The following is a 17,964-nucleotide window of genomic DNA, read 5'->3' as shown; positions in this document are numbered from 1 at the left end:
TGTCCCCTTCTAGATGGAGAAAGAGCCTCTGTCAAAGTATGGAAGTGAGAAATAGACACTGCAAACAAGGAACAGCAAATAGGCCAGTTTGATGGGGGCCAAAGGGTTCATGAAGGAGGATGATCAGCCATTTATCCTGGAAGTGTATATAAGTTCTTGTTGGCTTGTGAAGACCTTTGAAATTCAGGCAAAAGGAGACTGCTAGGTAGTACAGAATATAGAGATTCAGACCTGGAGTCCAAAAGTTCTGGGTTCAAATCTGACCACTGCACCACTTGGCTTCCCGCCAAACAACAGTCTACACTCAGGGCAAAGAAATGAACTACAAGAAATATGGTGCTATTGAGAGCAGTTCCAGGAGCTCTAATACAGTTTGCAAAACCTCTGAATTAGTATAATAGAATAATTCTATGCTATAGCAGTAATAGCTCATATCTTTACAGTTGCTTAAGGTTTTCAAGCCATTTTCCTCACAATGCCCCTGGGGTACAAATAAAGTAAGTATTATTAGAGAGGCAGAATATTATAGCGAATAGAGAGCTGGCATCAGAACCAGAAGGACCTGACCTGTGCTGACTGTGTGACCTTGAACAAGTCATTAAAACCATATAAGACTCCAAGTGCAGGGCAGCTGACTTGGCAGAAGGAGTTTCCTCATCTAGTAGTTCTCTATACCAATGAAACCAGAGATTCGGTCCCTATCCCTAATCTCATTTTATAGACAAGCAAACAGACAAGATATTGCTGAGAATTTTAATGTAACAAACAAGTAAATACATTTTCAAAAATAAAAAAGAGAGATATAAGTGATGTAGAAGTACAACTAGAACACAGACATTTTGATTCCAAAGCTAGCATTCTTTCCATCATACCATACTGTCTTTTACTTTTGGTTGGTCAGTCAATAATCATTTATTAATTGCTTACTATTGTAACATCCATGATCCTGAGAGGGGTTAAAACTGCATCACAGAATTCCATAGTGCCCCCCAGAACTCCAAAGGAGGGGGCAGTTAAGGGCAGTTGGAGACCTGGTATAAAAGCCAGGTCACCCCTCTTTCAGGGCTATGTGCTGCAAGAAAACTATCATTGGTGATACAAAAATGGCTAGGATAGGGTCCCTGACCCCAAGTAGCTTTGTTCTTGCCATGAAGTCTAAACTGGGTAAGGAAGCAAGAAAATTCAAGAAAGCGCTAATGGATAAGGGAAAGAAACAGAGATTGAAGGACCCTGGGTCACAATGAGGCTAAAGCTTTTGATCTGGAGTAGTGAGGAGAGAGCCAGGTATCAGAGACAAAGAGAACCCTAAATTTCAAGCAGAGGGATAAAAGGGAGCAATGCATGGTCATCCTGATGGGTGGCTAGTCAGGAGATGGAGATCATTCGAGAGAATAAGGTCAAAGCCATCATGAATATTGACGCCACTAAGGACAACGATGGAATTGGACATAGGGAGAAAACTGTAAACTAGATACTCAGGTCAGTGAGAAAGTGGAAATGAACAAACGACATGGATGATGATATAGAACGTATACTCTTAGTGGAGAGCAAGTGAATTTAAAAGGAGAGAGTCTTGAGAAGTAGAATAGTCCAAGAAGTACTGGGAAGCAAGGAATGGACTAGCTCCTTCCCCTTCAACCCAGTAGGTGAAGTGTCCCAAAAGCAGAAAACAGCTCACTAACCAGACTCCACTACCCCATTCCACAATAATGACTCATCTTTGGAGGTGGATTACTGGGCATCAGATCAGGATCGGAAATGAAAAATAGTTGGCTATAATCAAAAAAGTAAGACTTGAGAAAGAGAAGCCAACAGCAAAGCATCAATCAGATAAGGCATAAATTAGAGGGGTGGTGTTAGGGTGGGATGCCCAGGGTCAGAGAGGAAAACAGACTTTGGAATGGAAAGAAGAGACAAGGACAAGGCATGTTATAAAAGAAAGAAAAGTCATTTCAAATACAAGTAGCCAGAATCACCAGAGGAATAAAAGTTTGCGGTGTTCAGTACATGATTTAGTATGGCATCCAGCCTGTGGCAGCTATGCTACCTTGTGCCTTTTAAGAGAGCAGTTCTAACAAACAAACTGTTGGTGGAGTTGTGAACTGATTGAATCATTTTGGAGAGCAATTTGGAACTCGACCCAGGGAGCTTTAAAACTCTGCAAACTGATCCAGCAATACCAGTACTAGGTCTATATCTCAAAGAGATTTTTTTTAAAAAGGGAAAGGACCTATTTGTGTGAAAATATTTATAGCAGCTCTTCTTGTGGTAGCAAAGAATTGGAAATTAAGGGGATGGCCATCAACTGGGGAATGCCTGAACAAGTTTTGGCATATGGTTGTAATGGAATACTATAGTTATATAAGAAATGATGAACAGGATGATTTCAGAAAAACCTGGAAAGACTTACATGAACTGATACAAAGCGAAGTTAGCAGAACCAGAAAACCGTTGCACACAGTAACAGCATTATTGTATGATGAACAACTGTGAATGATCTAGCTATTCTCAGGAATACAGTGATTCAAGACAATCTCAAAGAATCATGATGAAAAATATCATCCACTGCAGAGAAACAATTGATGAAGTCTGAATATAAACTAAAACATAGTATATTTCACTGTCTTTCTCCATTTTTTTGTTCAAGATCTCTTCCATAAAAGGACTAATATGGAAAAATGTTTTATATGATTGCACATGTATAATTTATATCAGATTGCTTACTGCCTGGGGAGGGGAGAGGGAGAAAATTTGGAACTCAAATTTTTTTTTAAGAATGCTAAAATTAGTTTTACATGTAATCATCAAAATAAACATGTTTTTATAAATAAAGAAATGGGGAAAAAAAGAACAATTTCTAAGGGACACTCTGAAATATCGTGAGGAGAAAGTCAGGTTTTCATTTACAAGTTAGGATCATAGATTATCTTAGAGCTAGAATGGACCTTTGACATCGCAATGTAACCTCAACTCCAAGATGAGAAAACTGAAATCCATGCAAATTCAATGACTAGCTTAAAGTCACCTAGGAACTGAATGGCAGAATCAGGATTTGAATCTCGTTCTTCTGACATCACCACAGACAAAATTCCATATTATCCAATAATATCTTCCTTGCCTACTTTATTCTGTGACATTGTGATGAAGGTTGTGGTATTGACTTTTGTGACAAATTGTAAGAGCTGATATTTCTCCTTCCCCACCCCCCCAACCCCCACCTCACCCCACCCCCATTAAGTTTTAAGTCTCTTCAAAGACAGCATGGTGTAACTAACAGATGTCAAACATAGCCTCCAGGAATGCAATATCTGAATCAGATTAAAATATAATTGGGAAATACTTAACAAAATAAATTAAAATGCAACAGAATATAGATAATGTTAATATGTGGATGTCTATATGACACACAGGAATCGTTATGTGTGATTTTAATGGACTAATTTCTTTTCTATTTTTAGCATTTAATTTTATTTTTCTCAATACATCTAAACCAAAATTTTTAATATTTAAAACATTTTTTTGAGTTCCATTTTCTTTGTTCTCTTCCTTCTCCTTGTCCTTTCTTGAGAAGATAAGCTATTTGTTAGGGATTATACATGTGCAACGATGCAAAACATTTAATGGCTTAATTTCTATTTGTGTTTTACACTGCTATTGTAGCCAATAAAATGCTGAGCTGAGAGTCACAAAGACTTGGGTTCGGATTTATTTCTATCACCTATTAGCTGCATGACTGGGAAAACCATTTAACCTCCATATGCCACAGACAACTAGGAGTCTATTAAGTCATCAATGAGCTACATGTGGCTTGGAGGATGGAGGGACTACCTTAACTGACAAAATTACAGAGCCTGCAAGTATTCCGAGATTTTGCCACCCACATCCTGATATTTTTAGCTGTAGCCTAAATCCTTTCAGAGTTTAAATGATTTATTATTTTAAATTAACACTAAAGTTTATACTGAACACCTGAACAGCTTTAGTCTCTGTGTGCCCCCTCACCAACATAGCATTTCCTTGATTCTCAATCAATTTGCTTATTGTGTTCGTTTATCATGGATCTATTGTGAGGATCTAAGTTTAAGGATTTAAGTTTCAGTGCAACATGCAGTTTCAGAATATTGCCTACATTTTGAAATGCAAATTCCATGGCTAATTCCAGAAAGAAGCACAACTACCTAAAAATGGACTGAAATGCAGAGCTATGGAAGAGTTTTAAAAATCAAGTTCTAAAATGAAATGCATTCTACCTTTCATACATTTTTCACTCATATGTGCAAGTGTTAAAATGGTTGAATAAACATATCAAGTTAACTTAGAATTCTATAAAAAGCCATTATTTTCCATTAATTTTCCTCTTTTTTGGAGGGGGAGTGCTGTCCACCTTTGACTTCATCAGTATGGAAACTTCCTTCCACTGATGTAGATCAGTTACAATTTGTAATCTTAGAGAATTACCCAGGATACTCAGTAACATTTTTTTTGGTCACATTGCATGTTTCCTTCTTTCTTTCTTTTAAAATTCTTACCTTCCATCTTAGAATAAATACTTTGTATTGGTTCTGTTATAAGCAAAGTTAAGTGTGTGGGCAGAGGGCAGAGGCATGGGAAAGCAGAGTAAGGAATTTTAGAATTCTATTAGGGAGAGTCAGTTGGCCTAGCGCTGCTTTTCTCTCTCTCTCTGGTGTTTACCTGGAGGGGAACTGGCTACTTGCTTTTGTTGGCTGTGTTATATCTGGACTTCTCCATCCTACCTGCTTCCCTGTTACTTGATTGAAATATCTACTGAGCTTCCTGTGTGACTGTACAGCTGAGTCTGTGAGAATTTGGTTTGGGTCCTTTTGAATCCAAAACCTCTTCTTGGGCCCTGTCCTGCCTAGCTGCCTAACTACCTCCATTACCACCAAAAGGGAGGCTGTTTTGGGTTAATGTAGGATATTTATATTAGGATCTGGGTCCCTAGATAGATAGGTGAGCTCATTGGAACTAAATCCATGAAGACTCCTAGTGACAGGACATTTAGATAGAAACCTTTAGCTTAGCTTTGTCCAATTACCTTCTTACCTTTCCCTTGTTAAAAATTAAAACAACTTTTATATAACATCTTAGTGGGTGTAGGTGTCATCTCAGTGTCTGGCTCTGCCAGCACTGGACTTAGTGGCCTTCCCAAAACCAGGTCGCCCTTCTGATACTGGCCTAAATAACATCCAATCCCATCTCCAAAACCCTCGCTTTTACTTCAGTTCCAAGCTAGAAGAGTGCCAAGGACAAGGTAATTGAGGTTAAGTAACATGCCCAGCGTTACACAGTTAAAAAGTGACTGACAGGACAAATGTGAGCCCAGGTCTTCCCAACTGGTACTCTATCCACTGTGTTACCTGGTTGCCCTTGATTATCTTTTATATATTTTTAAAACCCATACCTTCCATCTTAGAATCAATACTGTCTATTGCTTCTAGGGCAGAAGAGTGGTAAAGGCTAGACAATGGGAGTTAAGTGACTCGCCCAGGGTCACATAGCTAGGAAGTGTCTGAAGATAGATTTGATCCCAGGACCTCCCCTCGCTGGGCCTCTCATTTCAATGAGCCACCCAGCTGCCCCCACATAGTATATTTCAAGAGCAAGACTTTGGTGCTATATTATGTATGCCATCCTGAAAATATTAAATAAAATTTTTCTTTATTCCATTAAATGGGATTTATTTTAAGAGATCTTCCAGAAACACGGGATTTCCCAAACTAGAAGTATTATTTTATTAGATTCACTCATTGTCTTCTCTGAAGTCATGGTTCCTGGAGGAAAAAAAAGAAAAAGAAATTCCAATGGATTTAGCCCACTCCAAGGGAAAGGATTGCAGAGAGCAAGAGCACTGAACCCCTTGCTGGACTTGGAAAACAAGAGTTTCAAGAGCCACACTACACAGTAGAGCTCTGAAAGATTATCATTAATGCCAACTGCTGTGACTACACCATTCTGAAATCTTGAAGCTTCCAGATCCAACTTCATGTTTGCTTTTGACCTGAACTTTTGTCCCTGCACTATGGAAACTTGGACCCCTCATCTTTGGTGGCTTTTGTTGAGTTCATCAAAAAAGGCAGCTTTGGGCTCATGTAGCTTGTTTGGTCAGAGACAAGAACTCTGATTCTCTTTCCCCTATAGAATTTGATGCACCTAAAGGACTTACATCATCACCAAGTTCCTCTATAGCCCTCTGAAGAGGTCCATCTGTCTTTTTCAGGCTGCATTTCTCCTTGTTTATCCTTAAGGCCTGACAAGGGGAATGATGAATTATGTGAATTGTCATCAGTCTTGAGTGGAGCAGGACCCTAGAAGTGATTTAAGTCAACTCCTCTCTAAATAGCTCAGGAAGTGACCCAGAGTGGTTTGTGTTTTGTCAACTTAGTGTTTGGGGTAGGATTTGAACCTCAGTCATTCTTTTTTTTTTTAAACCCTTACCTCCTGTCTTTAAATCAATACTGGGTATTGGTTCTAAGGCAGAAGAGTAATAAAGGCTAGGCAAATGGGTATTAAGTGACTTGCCCAGGGTCACATAGGAAGTATCTGAGACAAGATTTGAACCCAGGACCTCCCAAATTTGGGCCTGACTCTCAATTCACTGAGCCACCCAGCTGTCCCCCTCAGTCATTCTTAACCAAATTCCAGAACTGCACCATGCTGCTTCTCAAATCTAGATGTCCTGATGGGGCATGAACCCATGACCTTGAGACTTCATGCCATTCACTACTCATTGAGCTAGCCAGGTATTTTTTAAAAACTAAAAACCCTTCCCTTCTGTCTTAGAATCAATATTGGTTCCAAGGTAGAAGAACAATAAAGACTAAGCAATGGGGGCTAAGTGACTCACCCAGGGTCACACAGCTAGGAAGTGTCTGACACCTCCCATGGGGCACATATTTTTAACAAAGATATACATAGTTTGTGATAATTAGATTAAGTCTACACTGCCCATCTTTAGATTTAATCACCAAAGGTGAGAGTACCTCCAATCTTGGGAGATCCTAACCCACATGTGCTGGAGTGAGTGACGAATCAGAATCGACTGACTCGCCCCCTGGGTGGTCTATGAGAACCATCTATTGTGATTGGACATGCAAATTAGGAGGGAGGCACAGGAAGTGACGCATAAGTGACCCCTTTAAAAGGAGAAGATCCTCAGTCAGCCGCGTCTTTGGTGGAAGAAGGCGTCTGGTGACGGGCTTCTGGTTTTGTGAAGGTGACCTGAGGGAGCTTTGCTGGTTCATGACCGAGATTGTTCCACATGGAGTTTAAAGACTGAATCTTCCTGAACTTCTATTAAGAAACTTCTTTTATAGACTTTGTGAATGAAGTTTGCTCCATTCACCTTTGGCTCTACCTGGATTAATTAGTGGGATAGATTCTTATTTCCGTACTTCCTTTCTCTCTTCTCTCATGTAAATAAATTTCCATAAAAGTCAATTTTGATTTAGGATTATTCTTAATTGAGGATTGATAATAGTTCAATCCTCTGGTGACCATCTTTTTTTTTTTTTTAAACCCTTGTACTTCAGTGTATTGTCTCATAGGTGGAAGATTGGTAAGGGTGGGCAATGGGGGTCAAGTGACTTGCCCAGGGTCACACAGCTGGGAAGTGGCTGAGGCCGGGTTTGAACCTAGGACCTCCTGTCTCTAGGCCTGACTCTCACTCCACTGAGCTACCCAGCTGCCCCCATGGCCATCTTTTAATATATTGAGCCCATAAAACCCCTTTTTCCACCCTTACAAGTTATAATATTAATCATAGTGTATTTAGTTGATTTAAATCAGAAGAGGTAGGGATTCCATAGATAATCTATCTGAACACTAGTTTCTTCATCGGTACACAGTGGGACATTTGGATTAGGTAATGTCTAAGATTCCTATCTTGAAATCTATGATCCTACAGGCAAGGGAGATAGCATAAGCTATTTAATTTCAACAAAGTTTTTATTTAAGCAGCTAGAGGACACAATGGATAGAGTGCCATTCTAGATTCAGAAGATCTGAGTTCATATCCTGCTTCAACTATTTACTAGCTGTGTGACCCTGGGCAAGTCAGTTAACTCTGTTGGCTTCAGTTTTCTCATCTGTAAAATGAGCTGGAGAAGGTGACAGATCACTCTAGTACTTTTGCCAAAAAAGTCCAAAAAATGGGGCCACAGAGTCAGATATGACTGAAAAGACTAAATAAGAATTTTTGATTAGTCAAAAGCCAAATTATTGCTTCGACCCATTTGTTTCCCCCACTCAGGTGGCCATTTCTCCATTTCTAGCACTTCCACTAAAAGGGGTGGGGGGAGTGAGAAGATGTGAAACCATATCAATTTCAGGTGCTAGCTCAGAAATATATCATCAGTCATATGAACACATTAAACTGTTCAAATACATCAAGAGATAAATTAATGGGAAAAGCTAATCCTGTCCTTTAATGGAAAAATTATAGCATTTTATGATGAACGGAGGATCATGAATCACGGTAGCTGTCTTGAGCTCTAGCTCCTTCTTTCAGAATTGATCCAGATGACCCTGTCCTCAGCTCTCACAGGTTTTCTTTCACTTCTTATTACAGATCCCTAATCACCCACGGGACCTTCTGGCAGCTAGGTTGACTTGGCTCATTTTCTTCAGACATCGATTGTACCTGATCCCTAATTACTTGTCCTGTATCTTCTCTGGGTGTCTGATTCTCAGAACCCACTTCCTTCTTTCCTTTCTGACCCCAGCATCATCTGAGCCCAGTGGCCACTGAGCACCCTTCTCCAAAGCACTGAAAATCAAGTGTTAGCTCAGCTGGAACAATTAAGATAGGCAGCCTGCCTGTGGGGCTGTCAGTTAGTCAACAAGCCCACTTGTTAAGCCCTTCCTATACACTGAGTCTTTCTATTGGAGATTTGATGAAAGACAGACACACATAGTCCTTGCTCTCAAGGAACTCACATTTTCATGAGAGCCATAATTTAAATAGTGTATCTACTTCCTCATTTCCAGTTCAGTCTCTGGACTCAGCAACAGCATAAACTATGACCCCAGAATGAGTGTCCCCACGTATCACCATGATAATACAAAGAAAAGAGACCCAGTACCAAATTCCCAATCCAAACCTCTCCCTTTACAGATGAGAAAACCAAAGCTTGGGCCAATTCAGTGTCTGGCGTAAGGTCACACAGGCAGATAAGTTGCAGAACAAGGATTTGAACCCACTTCTTCAGCAGATTCTACTGCTCCAGCAATATTTTCCATTATCCCATGTTACCCAATAGTATTTTCCTTGCCTACTTTATTCTGTGTCAAAGTAATGAAGGTGATGGTATTGACTTTTGTGACAAATTATGAGAGCTGATATTCTTTCCTCCTCATCCCCCCATTTAAAAATTTTTGCTACCCTAGGAGACGGCGTGGTATAACTGAGAGCGTCACACATGGCATATGGGAATGCAGAGTCTAAGCCAGATTAAAATGTAACTGGGAAGTATTTGATAAAATTAATAGATAATGCTTATATGTGATTTTCTAGACCAAGACAATGATCCCAGAGAATCCAAAGGATCCATGCTGAATGCTATTCACCTCAGGAGAGAGCAGTACAGATTGAAGCATATTTCTTCATTTTCTTTTCCTTTTTTTTCTGGGTTTTCTTTTGCAACATGGCTAATATGGAAATGTTTTACATGACTTCACATGTAAACTCAATATCAAATTGGTTGCCTTCTCAGGGAGAGATAACAAGAGGTATGGAGAGAATTTGGAACTCAAAATTTTTTGATTTAAGTGTGTAATTGGAAAATATTTATTGAAATAAAATATACTGAAGGAATGTGATTTTCCAACTCATTATACCACCCAGGGATCCTTCTATGTAGTTTTAGTGGACTCATTTCTATTTGAGTTTGTTATTACTGGTTTCTGATGGCTTACTAATCTGGATGCCTCAAATATATCAATGAAATTTCTGGTATAACTAAGCATTATTGAATTGGGCCATTTCCCTAAAATCTTCAAAAAAAAATTTTTTTAAATAAAACCCTTACCTTCCATCTTAGAGTCAATAGTAAAGGTCTAGGCAACAGGGGTTAAGTGACTTGCCCAGGGTCACAGAGCTGGGAAGTATCTGAGGTCATATTTGAACCTAGGACCTCCCGACTCTAGCCCTGACTCTCAATCCACTGAGCTACCCAGCTGCCCACTATTTCTCTAAAATCTTGATGCTACAAAAAAATTTCATTGACTTCTCCCTTGAGTACAAATGCTCTTTTGTCTTCATTACTGGTAGTGTCCTCCAGTCAATCAATCAACAAATTAAATCAATTAACAAATTAAGCACCTATTGTATGCCAGACACTATGCTTGGGGCAGGGATATAAAGACAAAAATGAAAAAGTGCCTGAACTCAAATAGGTCATATTCTATATTATATTCTATTAGGGGAGAAAATGTAGAGTTAAATCTATAAATAATATATACAAAATAGATACAAGGTATCAGGGGTGGGGAAGGCAGGCTTAAAAAAATCAGGAAAAGTCTCATGCAGAGGGTGCATGTATGATATGTGAGCTGAGTATATGATGTGTGGATATCCAGTCTCTATATATAGGCATGATGGCAAACCTATGGCACATGTGCCAACGATAGTACATAGAGACCACTCTGTAGGCATGTGTAGGCTCCTGGCTTGGCATTGAGAGCCTGGCCCCAACCCCAAACACAGGGGGTGGGCATTCTAGCCTTTCCACCATCGCAGGGGCTGAGCGCAGCTGAGCTCACCTTAGCCCCATGGCCGTGCCCCTCCACAACCCCCCCCACCTCCCCAGGCAAGCAGCGGTAGCCATGCCACTCTGGCCCCCATCTCCCAAATGCAAAGGAAGGGTATGGGGCACTGGAGCCTCCCATGGGGCACTGGAGTCTCCACTGCAGCTCAACCCCTCCCCTTCCCCATCATGCCCCCAATGTAGGGGTGGATGGGGCATGCAGTTCAGGGTGGGATGTGGCAGGCAAAGAGGGGTGTGCACTGGCACGCAGTCTGGGGGGGGATATGGCACTGGGTTCCGAAAAACTTAAAAAGGTTCTCCACCACTGATAATAGCATGGGCCAAAAGAATGAGTTTTCTGGAGTTTATGAGATCATAGATCTAGATACACATCCCCACCAAAAATTTTTTACAATGAAAAAAGAGAATGTACAAATTCAACTTGATATGACTAGGAAGAGTAAAGAAAAGTTAATCTAAAATAAATCTACCTATCCCAGACTGACCCAGGATCCTTTCTGGAATGAAAATTTCCTAGATCAAAAGATCATGGCTTTAGACTAAGTTCAAGGATGCCTTAGATGTCATCCAGCCCAGATTCCTCACCTGAAAGATGAGGGAAGTGAGGCCCAGAAAAGTAAAATTATTTCTTTAGGATCACAAAGATAGTAAAAAAGATGGGAGTTGGACACAGGTTCTCTTTCTCCAAATCCAATGCTCTTCCCATTATGACACTGAAAAAGAATCTGTCTTCTCTTGAGGAAATCCCTAAGCTAACCTAGGGATTCACTTACTTGGATAAAGTTACCAGGAGGTGGAGAATAGAGTTCTCATCAGGTTTTGCGGCCAGTGAACCCAACATGGAGACCCTGTGGGATGATTCCTGAATTTGGAAATGAACCTAGTGGGGCCAAACTGCATTAAGTTTTAGCTTATTCTCACCAGGGAGCAAGATGTTAAAGGGCAGAATGTGCTCTTCAAGTTTTGATGAGGAGGGGAGAGAGGACGAATGTTCTTCTGTTCCTGGCACATATTTAAAGTAAATGTCCCCTTTAAAATCTAATTGTTGTTACTTGGTTAAATGGAGCTAGAATGCTAATCACTGCCAGCTAACAGTTTTTGTGCGGGTGGTGGAGGTTGGGGAGAAGAGTGAAGAACACCAAAATGAGGGTTAAAGCCATTAGTATTAAAGAAAGATGGCCTCCAGATCCTCTGGGGTAACCTGGAATGCCTCAGTGCAGGGATGCAAAAAGATGGAAGATATACCTGGTCTGTATTCAGAGCAGTACATTTCATCATTCTCACTCATCCCCACTCTCAGGAACAGTAAACTTTCTGATTACAGGGTATTTCTCCTATATTACTTTGTAATACTTGCCTAGCTTTTGTTGTTTAGTAGCTTCAGTTGTGTCCAACTCTTTGTGACTCCATTTGGAGTTTTCTTGGCAAAGATACTGGTGTGGCTTGCCATTTCCTTCTCCAGCTCATTTTATAGATGAGGAAACTGAGACAAACAGGTTAAATGACTTGCCCAGGGTCACACAGCTAGTATCTAAGGGCAGATTTGAACTCAGGAAGAAAAAGTCCTCCTGACTCTAGGGTTGACTATCCACTGCACCACCTAACTGCCAACCCTACCCCCCAAAATAGGTCAAGGAAATAAAATACAAATGCTATGTGCCCACTTCTTCAAGTAGTCTAAAAGTTAATCTAGGTGGTATAGTGAATGGAAATTCACTTGGAATCTAGTGTTATAAAAAAATAATAGTGGGGACTCTTCTTGATACCGTTATGCTCCTAGGGATATTGGTTAGGAAAGCTGTGCTTTTTGTATTCCCCTGGGTAGCTGGTGACTGGGAACACCCACTCAGTCACCTTAGTTTGATGATATAAGTCCCTTTCTAAATATAACAGTGCCCAGGCAGGACCCTTAATGGTCAGGTAGATGGGTAACCCTTTCAGGTCCCACCTGGGGTTATATTGATTATTAATATTGAGCTCTATTAGCCTTGGATAAGGTTTTCATCTGACTGCATTGCTCCCTCCCCAAGGGTCGTGATTCAATAACCACTCAGGAAGGTACTTAAATAAGCTTTATCTATTGATATTAAAGGGGTAGCTGGGTGGCTCAGTGGATTGAGAGCCAGGCCTAGAGACTGGAGGTCCTAGGTTCAAGTCCGGCCTCGGACAACTCCAGCTGTGTGACCTTGGGCAAATCACTTGACCCCTACTGCCCACCCTTACCACTCCTGGGCCAAGGACGGTCCCTAGCCCGGATGAAAAAAGGAGGAGGGTTGGGCGTGGGGCTAGCACCCCCACCCTGTAAAAACTACAACTGCTAAAGAAACTGCAACCTAAAAGAAGGGGCAGCTGGGCTAGCTCAGTGGATTGAGAGCCAGGCCTAGAGACGAAAGGTCCTAGGTTCAAGTCCGGGCTCAGACACTTCCCAGCTGGGTGACCCTGAGCGACTGTGTGTCCCATTGCCTACTGGTTGTGGCCCTATGCTCCTAGAATGGAGTCCCAGGATAAGAAAAAAAAATGATATTAAATAGGGAAAGGAATAATCAGGAATGAATTGGGGATAGGAGACCCTGTCACTGTAGCTATGATCAATAATCCCTCAGGACTGTAGGCTGTTGTTTCAGTTAGCTGGAGCTTGTGGTTTCCCACTCCTCTGGTTCAGCTTTGCCACTGCCAAACCTGGGAGGGCAGTTGGTACAGATATTGTGATTTCTCTCAGCTTCTCTGTTCTCAGTTTGTGATGTCAGCCTGCACAGCCTTTAGGAAGAAATCCCTTAGGAAATCCACCCTCTTCTTCTTATACCTCCCTTTCTCCCTTCACCTCCCGGGCCCAAATACCTAATAGCTAATGATGATTCAAATGCCTAGAGATCTAGGGAGATTCAGAGAGGATCAATGGTCAAAGCTCAAAGACCAAAGACCTGAGCCTCCAGGACCAAAGACCAAAGACCTCTCCCAGATGGCTGTGAGGGCTCTTTCTCCCCTCAGGCCAACCGACTTTCCCCTTTCCTAACTGCCTCTGCAAACATTCTGAGGTCTCCAACCTTCTTCCCCTGTCAATCAAGGTGAGACAAATCAACTGTCAGAACTTGAATATAACACTAGAAAACCTGAATTCAAATCCTGCCTGCAATATTTCCTAGTTGTGTAAACCTAGGCAAGTCAGGTAACCTCTCTCAGACTCAGTTTGCTCATTTAGGGGTGAATGACTGGCTTCCAAGCCTCCTTCCAACTCTAAAGCTATGATCTCCATATTCCCAAAAGGCAACCTTTTTTCAATAGGACTATGTTTTGAAATAATGTTATTTTAAAATATGAACATCAAAAAAGAAATGAAAATAAATGTCATTGACTCGTCAAAATTTATATATTCTGATGGTTGCCTGCATCTTTGGGCAATTGCAAAACAGTATTTCACGGTTGTAAATAAATAGTTGAGAATTTATTATATAGTTATAAGCGTAGCACCCCAGTTAAGTATGATCTGTAGGCATTGTGCTTGAATTTATAGAAATTGGAGTGGACCTGTTTCCCAGGTCTGATGGAGAAGCCCTCTTTCTCCTGTCCGTCATCCCTGATGCCGCCCCTCCTAAACACACACACTTTAGAACATGTGCAAATATCTTTTCCCCACCCCCTGGTTACATGACTCATAATTCCACCACCCGCACCCCACACCCTTTTTTCTCTCCTCTCTCCTGAAGGTGACAAGCAGTTCCACTGGGTTATACATGTATCATTGTTCAAAACCTATTTCCATGTTATTCATATTTGCAGTAGAGTGATCTTTTAACATTAAAACCCTAATCATATCCCTATCGAACTGCGTGATTGATCATATGTTTTTCTTCGGCATTTCTGCTCCCACAGTTCTTTCTCTGGATGTGGATAGAGCTCTTTCTCATAAGTTCCTCTGGATTGTCCTGGGTCATTGCATTGCTCCTAGTAGAGAAGTCCATTACATTCGATTGTGCCATAATGCATCAGTCTCTGTGCACAATGTTCTTCTGGCTCTGCTCCTTTCACTCTGCATCAATTCCTAGAGGTCATTCCAGTTCACATGGAATTCCTCCAGTTCTTTATTTCTTTGAGCACAATAGTATTCCATCACCATCAGCTACCACAGTTTGTTCAGCCATTCCCCAATCAAAGGGCATTCCCTCATTTTCCAATTTTTTGCCACAACAAAGAGCATGGCTATGAATATTTTTGTATAAATCTTTTTCCTTATTATCTCTTTGGGGTACAAATCTAACAGTGGTATGGCTAGATCAAAGGGCAAGCATTCTTTTAAAGCCCTTTGGGCATAGTTCCAGATCACCCTGCAGAATTGTTGGACAAATTCATAATTTCACCAGTAGTGTATTAGTGTCCCAATTTTGTATAAATATCTTCTGACTGTTTTATGTCTCTCATGATTACTCAGGAGTTTTTGGTCTATGTGGTGAAGAAGAGTCTTTTTACTGACTGCTGAGCCAGAACTCCATGGATAAACTAAAGAGGCAATCATCCTCTCAATCTCTCTTCCTTTCTGATTCAATGTACAAAAATGACTCTCTGCAATGGTGGGGGAAGAACCCAAACAGCTGAACTCTCGAAGCACTCAATATATTCCTTAAAAGCTGTATATAAGGGCCTCATTTGACCTGACCAGTTCCGAAACCCTTACTGTAAGTTGAAACTCGACAATAATAGTGAACCCCATTATTTAATAAGCATTTCTTAGGTGAATATCTACTCATTTTGTTACTTTTCTTAGGCTAATCAGAATAACCACTCTTGTACTTTAGGCCTGTTATTAATAACCAAAAAGAATGAATGAAACGAAAAGAAGCACGGCTCTGAATTGGACCCAGAATGTGATAAGTGAGGACTCTGGACAAAGACCAATATGAAGCTAATGTTTGCCACAAAACAATGTAGTGACTTACACTTACACTTCTCAGACTGGGAACAAGCATGTTTGGGATTGCTGGGAGCCTTTATACCACTTGGGGAAGTGGCATGGACTTGGCAGGTAATTAATTTTTTTTATTTTAAGTATTTTTCTGCCTTTATTTTTTTCAATTGCCAATTGTGGATACCTGAATTCATTTGTGTTGAGTTCACATAAAACTTCTCTATCAGATTCAGGAAATAAAATGCCAGGCCTGAAATGAGGAAAACATGACTTCAAATCTGGCCTCAGATATTAGGTTTAAGGGCAACTCATTAAACTCTGTTTGCCTCAATTTCCTCATCTATAAAATAGGGATAATAATAGTACCTACTCCCCAGGATTGTTCTGAAGATCAAATGAGATAATAATTCTAAAGGGCTTAGTACAGTTTGTGACACAGTAAGCAATATATAAATGTTGGCTATTATTATTATTATTATTACTATTATTATTACCCCTTCCCCTTTAGGATCATCAGTAGTCAAAAACATGAAATAAGCATTCTTTGTTACTAACCTTAGGCAAGTAAGCTGGAGACGAAAGAGAGCAAAAAGCAAGGAATTAAGAATTTCTGAATTGATTTCCCAGACTTGTTCTTGGTGTACCAAACTCCTAACCTGATCACTTCTCTGAGCTTCTATTTTCTAAAATTGGCCAAGCTCATGGGAGAAAGAAGAACTTTAAATGGATGTTTGGGAAAATATGTAAACACGTAAGAGGCTCTGGTGTACGTGGGGTGAATAGATATTTAAACTTAGGATAAAACAAGAATTTTATTGCTTATTCTCACAAAACTTGTGTAATGACAGTTAAAATTGGTCCGAAGAAATCTACTGAATGATATAACCGAGGTAAGGTGTGGGAAGCCAATAAGAGAAACTGTCTCAAATAGATAGAAATCTGAGACTCCTCTTTTGACCCCTTTTGTGATCCACATCTTTTCTTATTGAAAAGTATTGTGGCCTTATTGAAAAGCTTTAAGCTCTTAGCAAACCAGTAGTCAAGAGGTTAACATTCTTCCCTTTTGGTCAGAAATGCAGCTGCTTGGCAAACCAAGACCAAAACCTTAGTTTAGGAGGAGCATTTTGCCCCTGAGAAAAGTATTCTCAGACTTAGCTTGCTGATAATCACGTAGCTGAACGTCCAGCCTAGTTCTTATCTTCACCTTGAAGTTTCTGAGGTTTCTGTGTGTTGTCTAAACTAATTGCAATGTCTACGAAGCTGTAAAATTCTCTCTGTGCTTGTCGGTGAAAGAGAGTTTGAATTTTCATATGTGTGACTCAATGGCACTTTGGAGAAGCAGCTATAAGTTAACAGTCAAGATCATCTCCTGTGTCCCATTACTTTCTTATCAACTAAGCCATCCTTATCAGAGATGATAAATAGACCTCTACATTAAGGCACTCAGAAAAAAAAATCTATTCAAAACTATACAAAAATGACATCAACAGAGAAACAAAAGTTATTAATATCAAAGTATATGACTATTATATTCTAGAAAATGCTTTAATATATCATTTTGTAAAAGCCATGTGTGAGGCAATATTGAGTAATAGAGAGCTCAACTTAGTGGTAAGAAGAACTTGGGTTCAGGCTCCACTGCTGACACAGACGAAATATGTGATAGGTAAGTCACTTAATAATAATGTTTGTGTAGAGTCATTTTAATCATGCCTGGCTCTTGATAACCCTACTTGGGGTTTTCTTGGCAAAGATACTGGAAGAGTTGATCATTTCCTTATCCAGCTCATTTTACAGAGGAGGAAACTGAAGCCAACAGGATTAAGTGACTTACACAGGGTCATAAAATTAATAAGTATCTGAGGCTAGATTTGAATTCAAGAAGAGGAATCTGAATGACTCCAGAACTGGCATTCTATCTACTATACCACCTAACCATTCCTTAATAATAATAGTTTTGACATCTTATTACAAATTATTATTACATCCATTATAATTTATCAATTTTTATATTATTTATAATATTTTATAATGTCAATTATTACAAGTAGTATTGCAATTAATATTTTAAGAACCTTAAAGAACTAGTGCTTTAAGGTTTTTAAAGCACTTTAGAAATATTATTTCATTTATCGTCACAACAACCTTAGGAAGAAGATACTATTATTATCCCTATTTTATAGATGAAAAGACTAAGGCAGACGAGAATTAAGTGATTTTGCCAGGATCACAAAGCTCCTAAATAACTGGGGCTGGATTTGAACCTACATCTTCCTCATT

Source organism: Gracilinanus agilis, chromosome 5 (genome assembly GCF_016433145.1).
Source record: "Gracilinanus agilis isolate LMUSP501 chromosome 5, AgileGrace, whole genome shotgun sequence".
Classification (NCBI taxonomy): Eukaryota; Metazoa; Chordata; class Mammalia; order Didelphimorphia; family Didelphidae; genus Gracilinanus; species Gracilinanus agilis.
Note: the sequence above shows the minus strand (reverse complement) of the source record.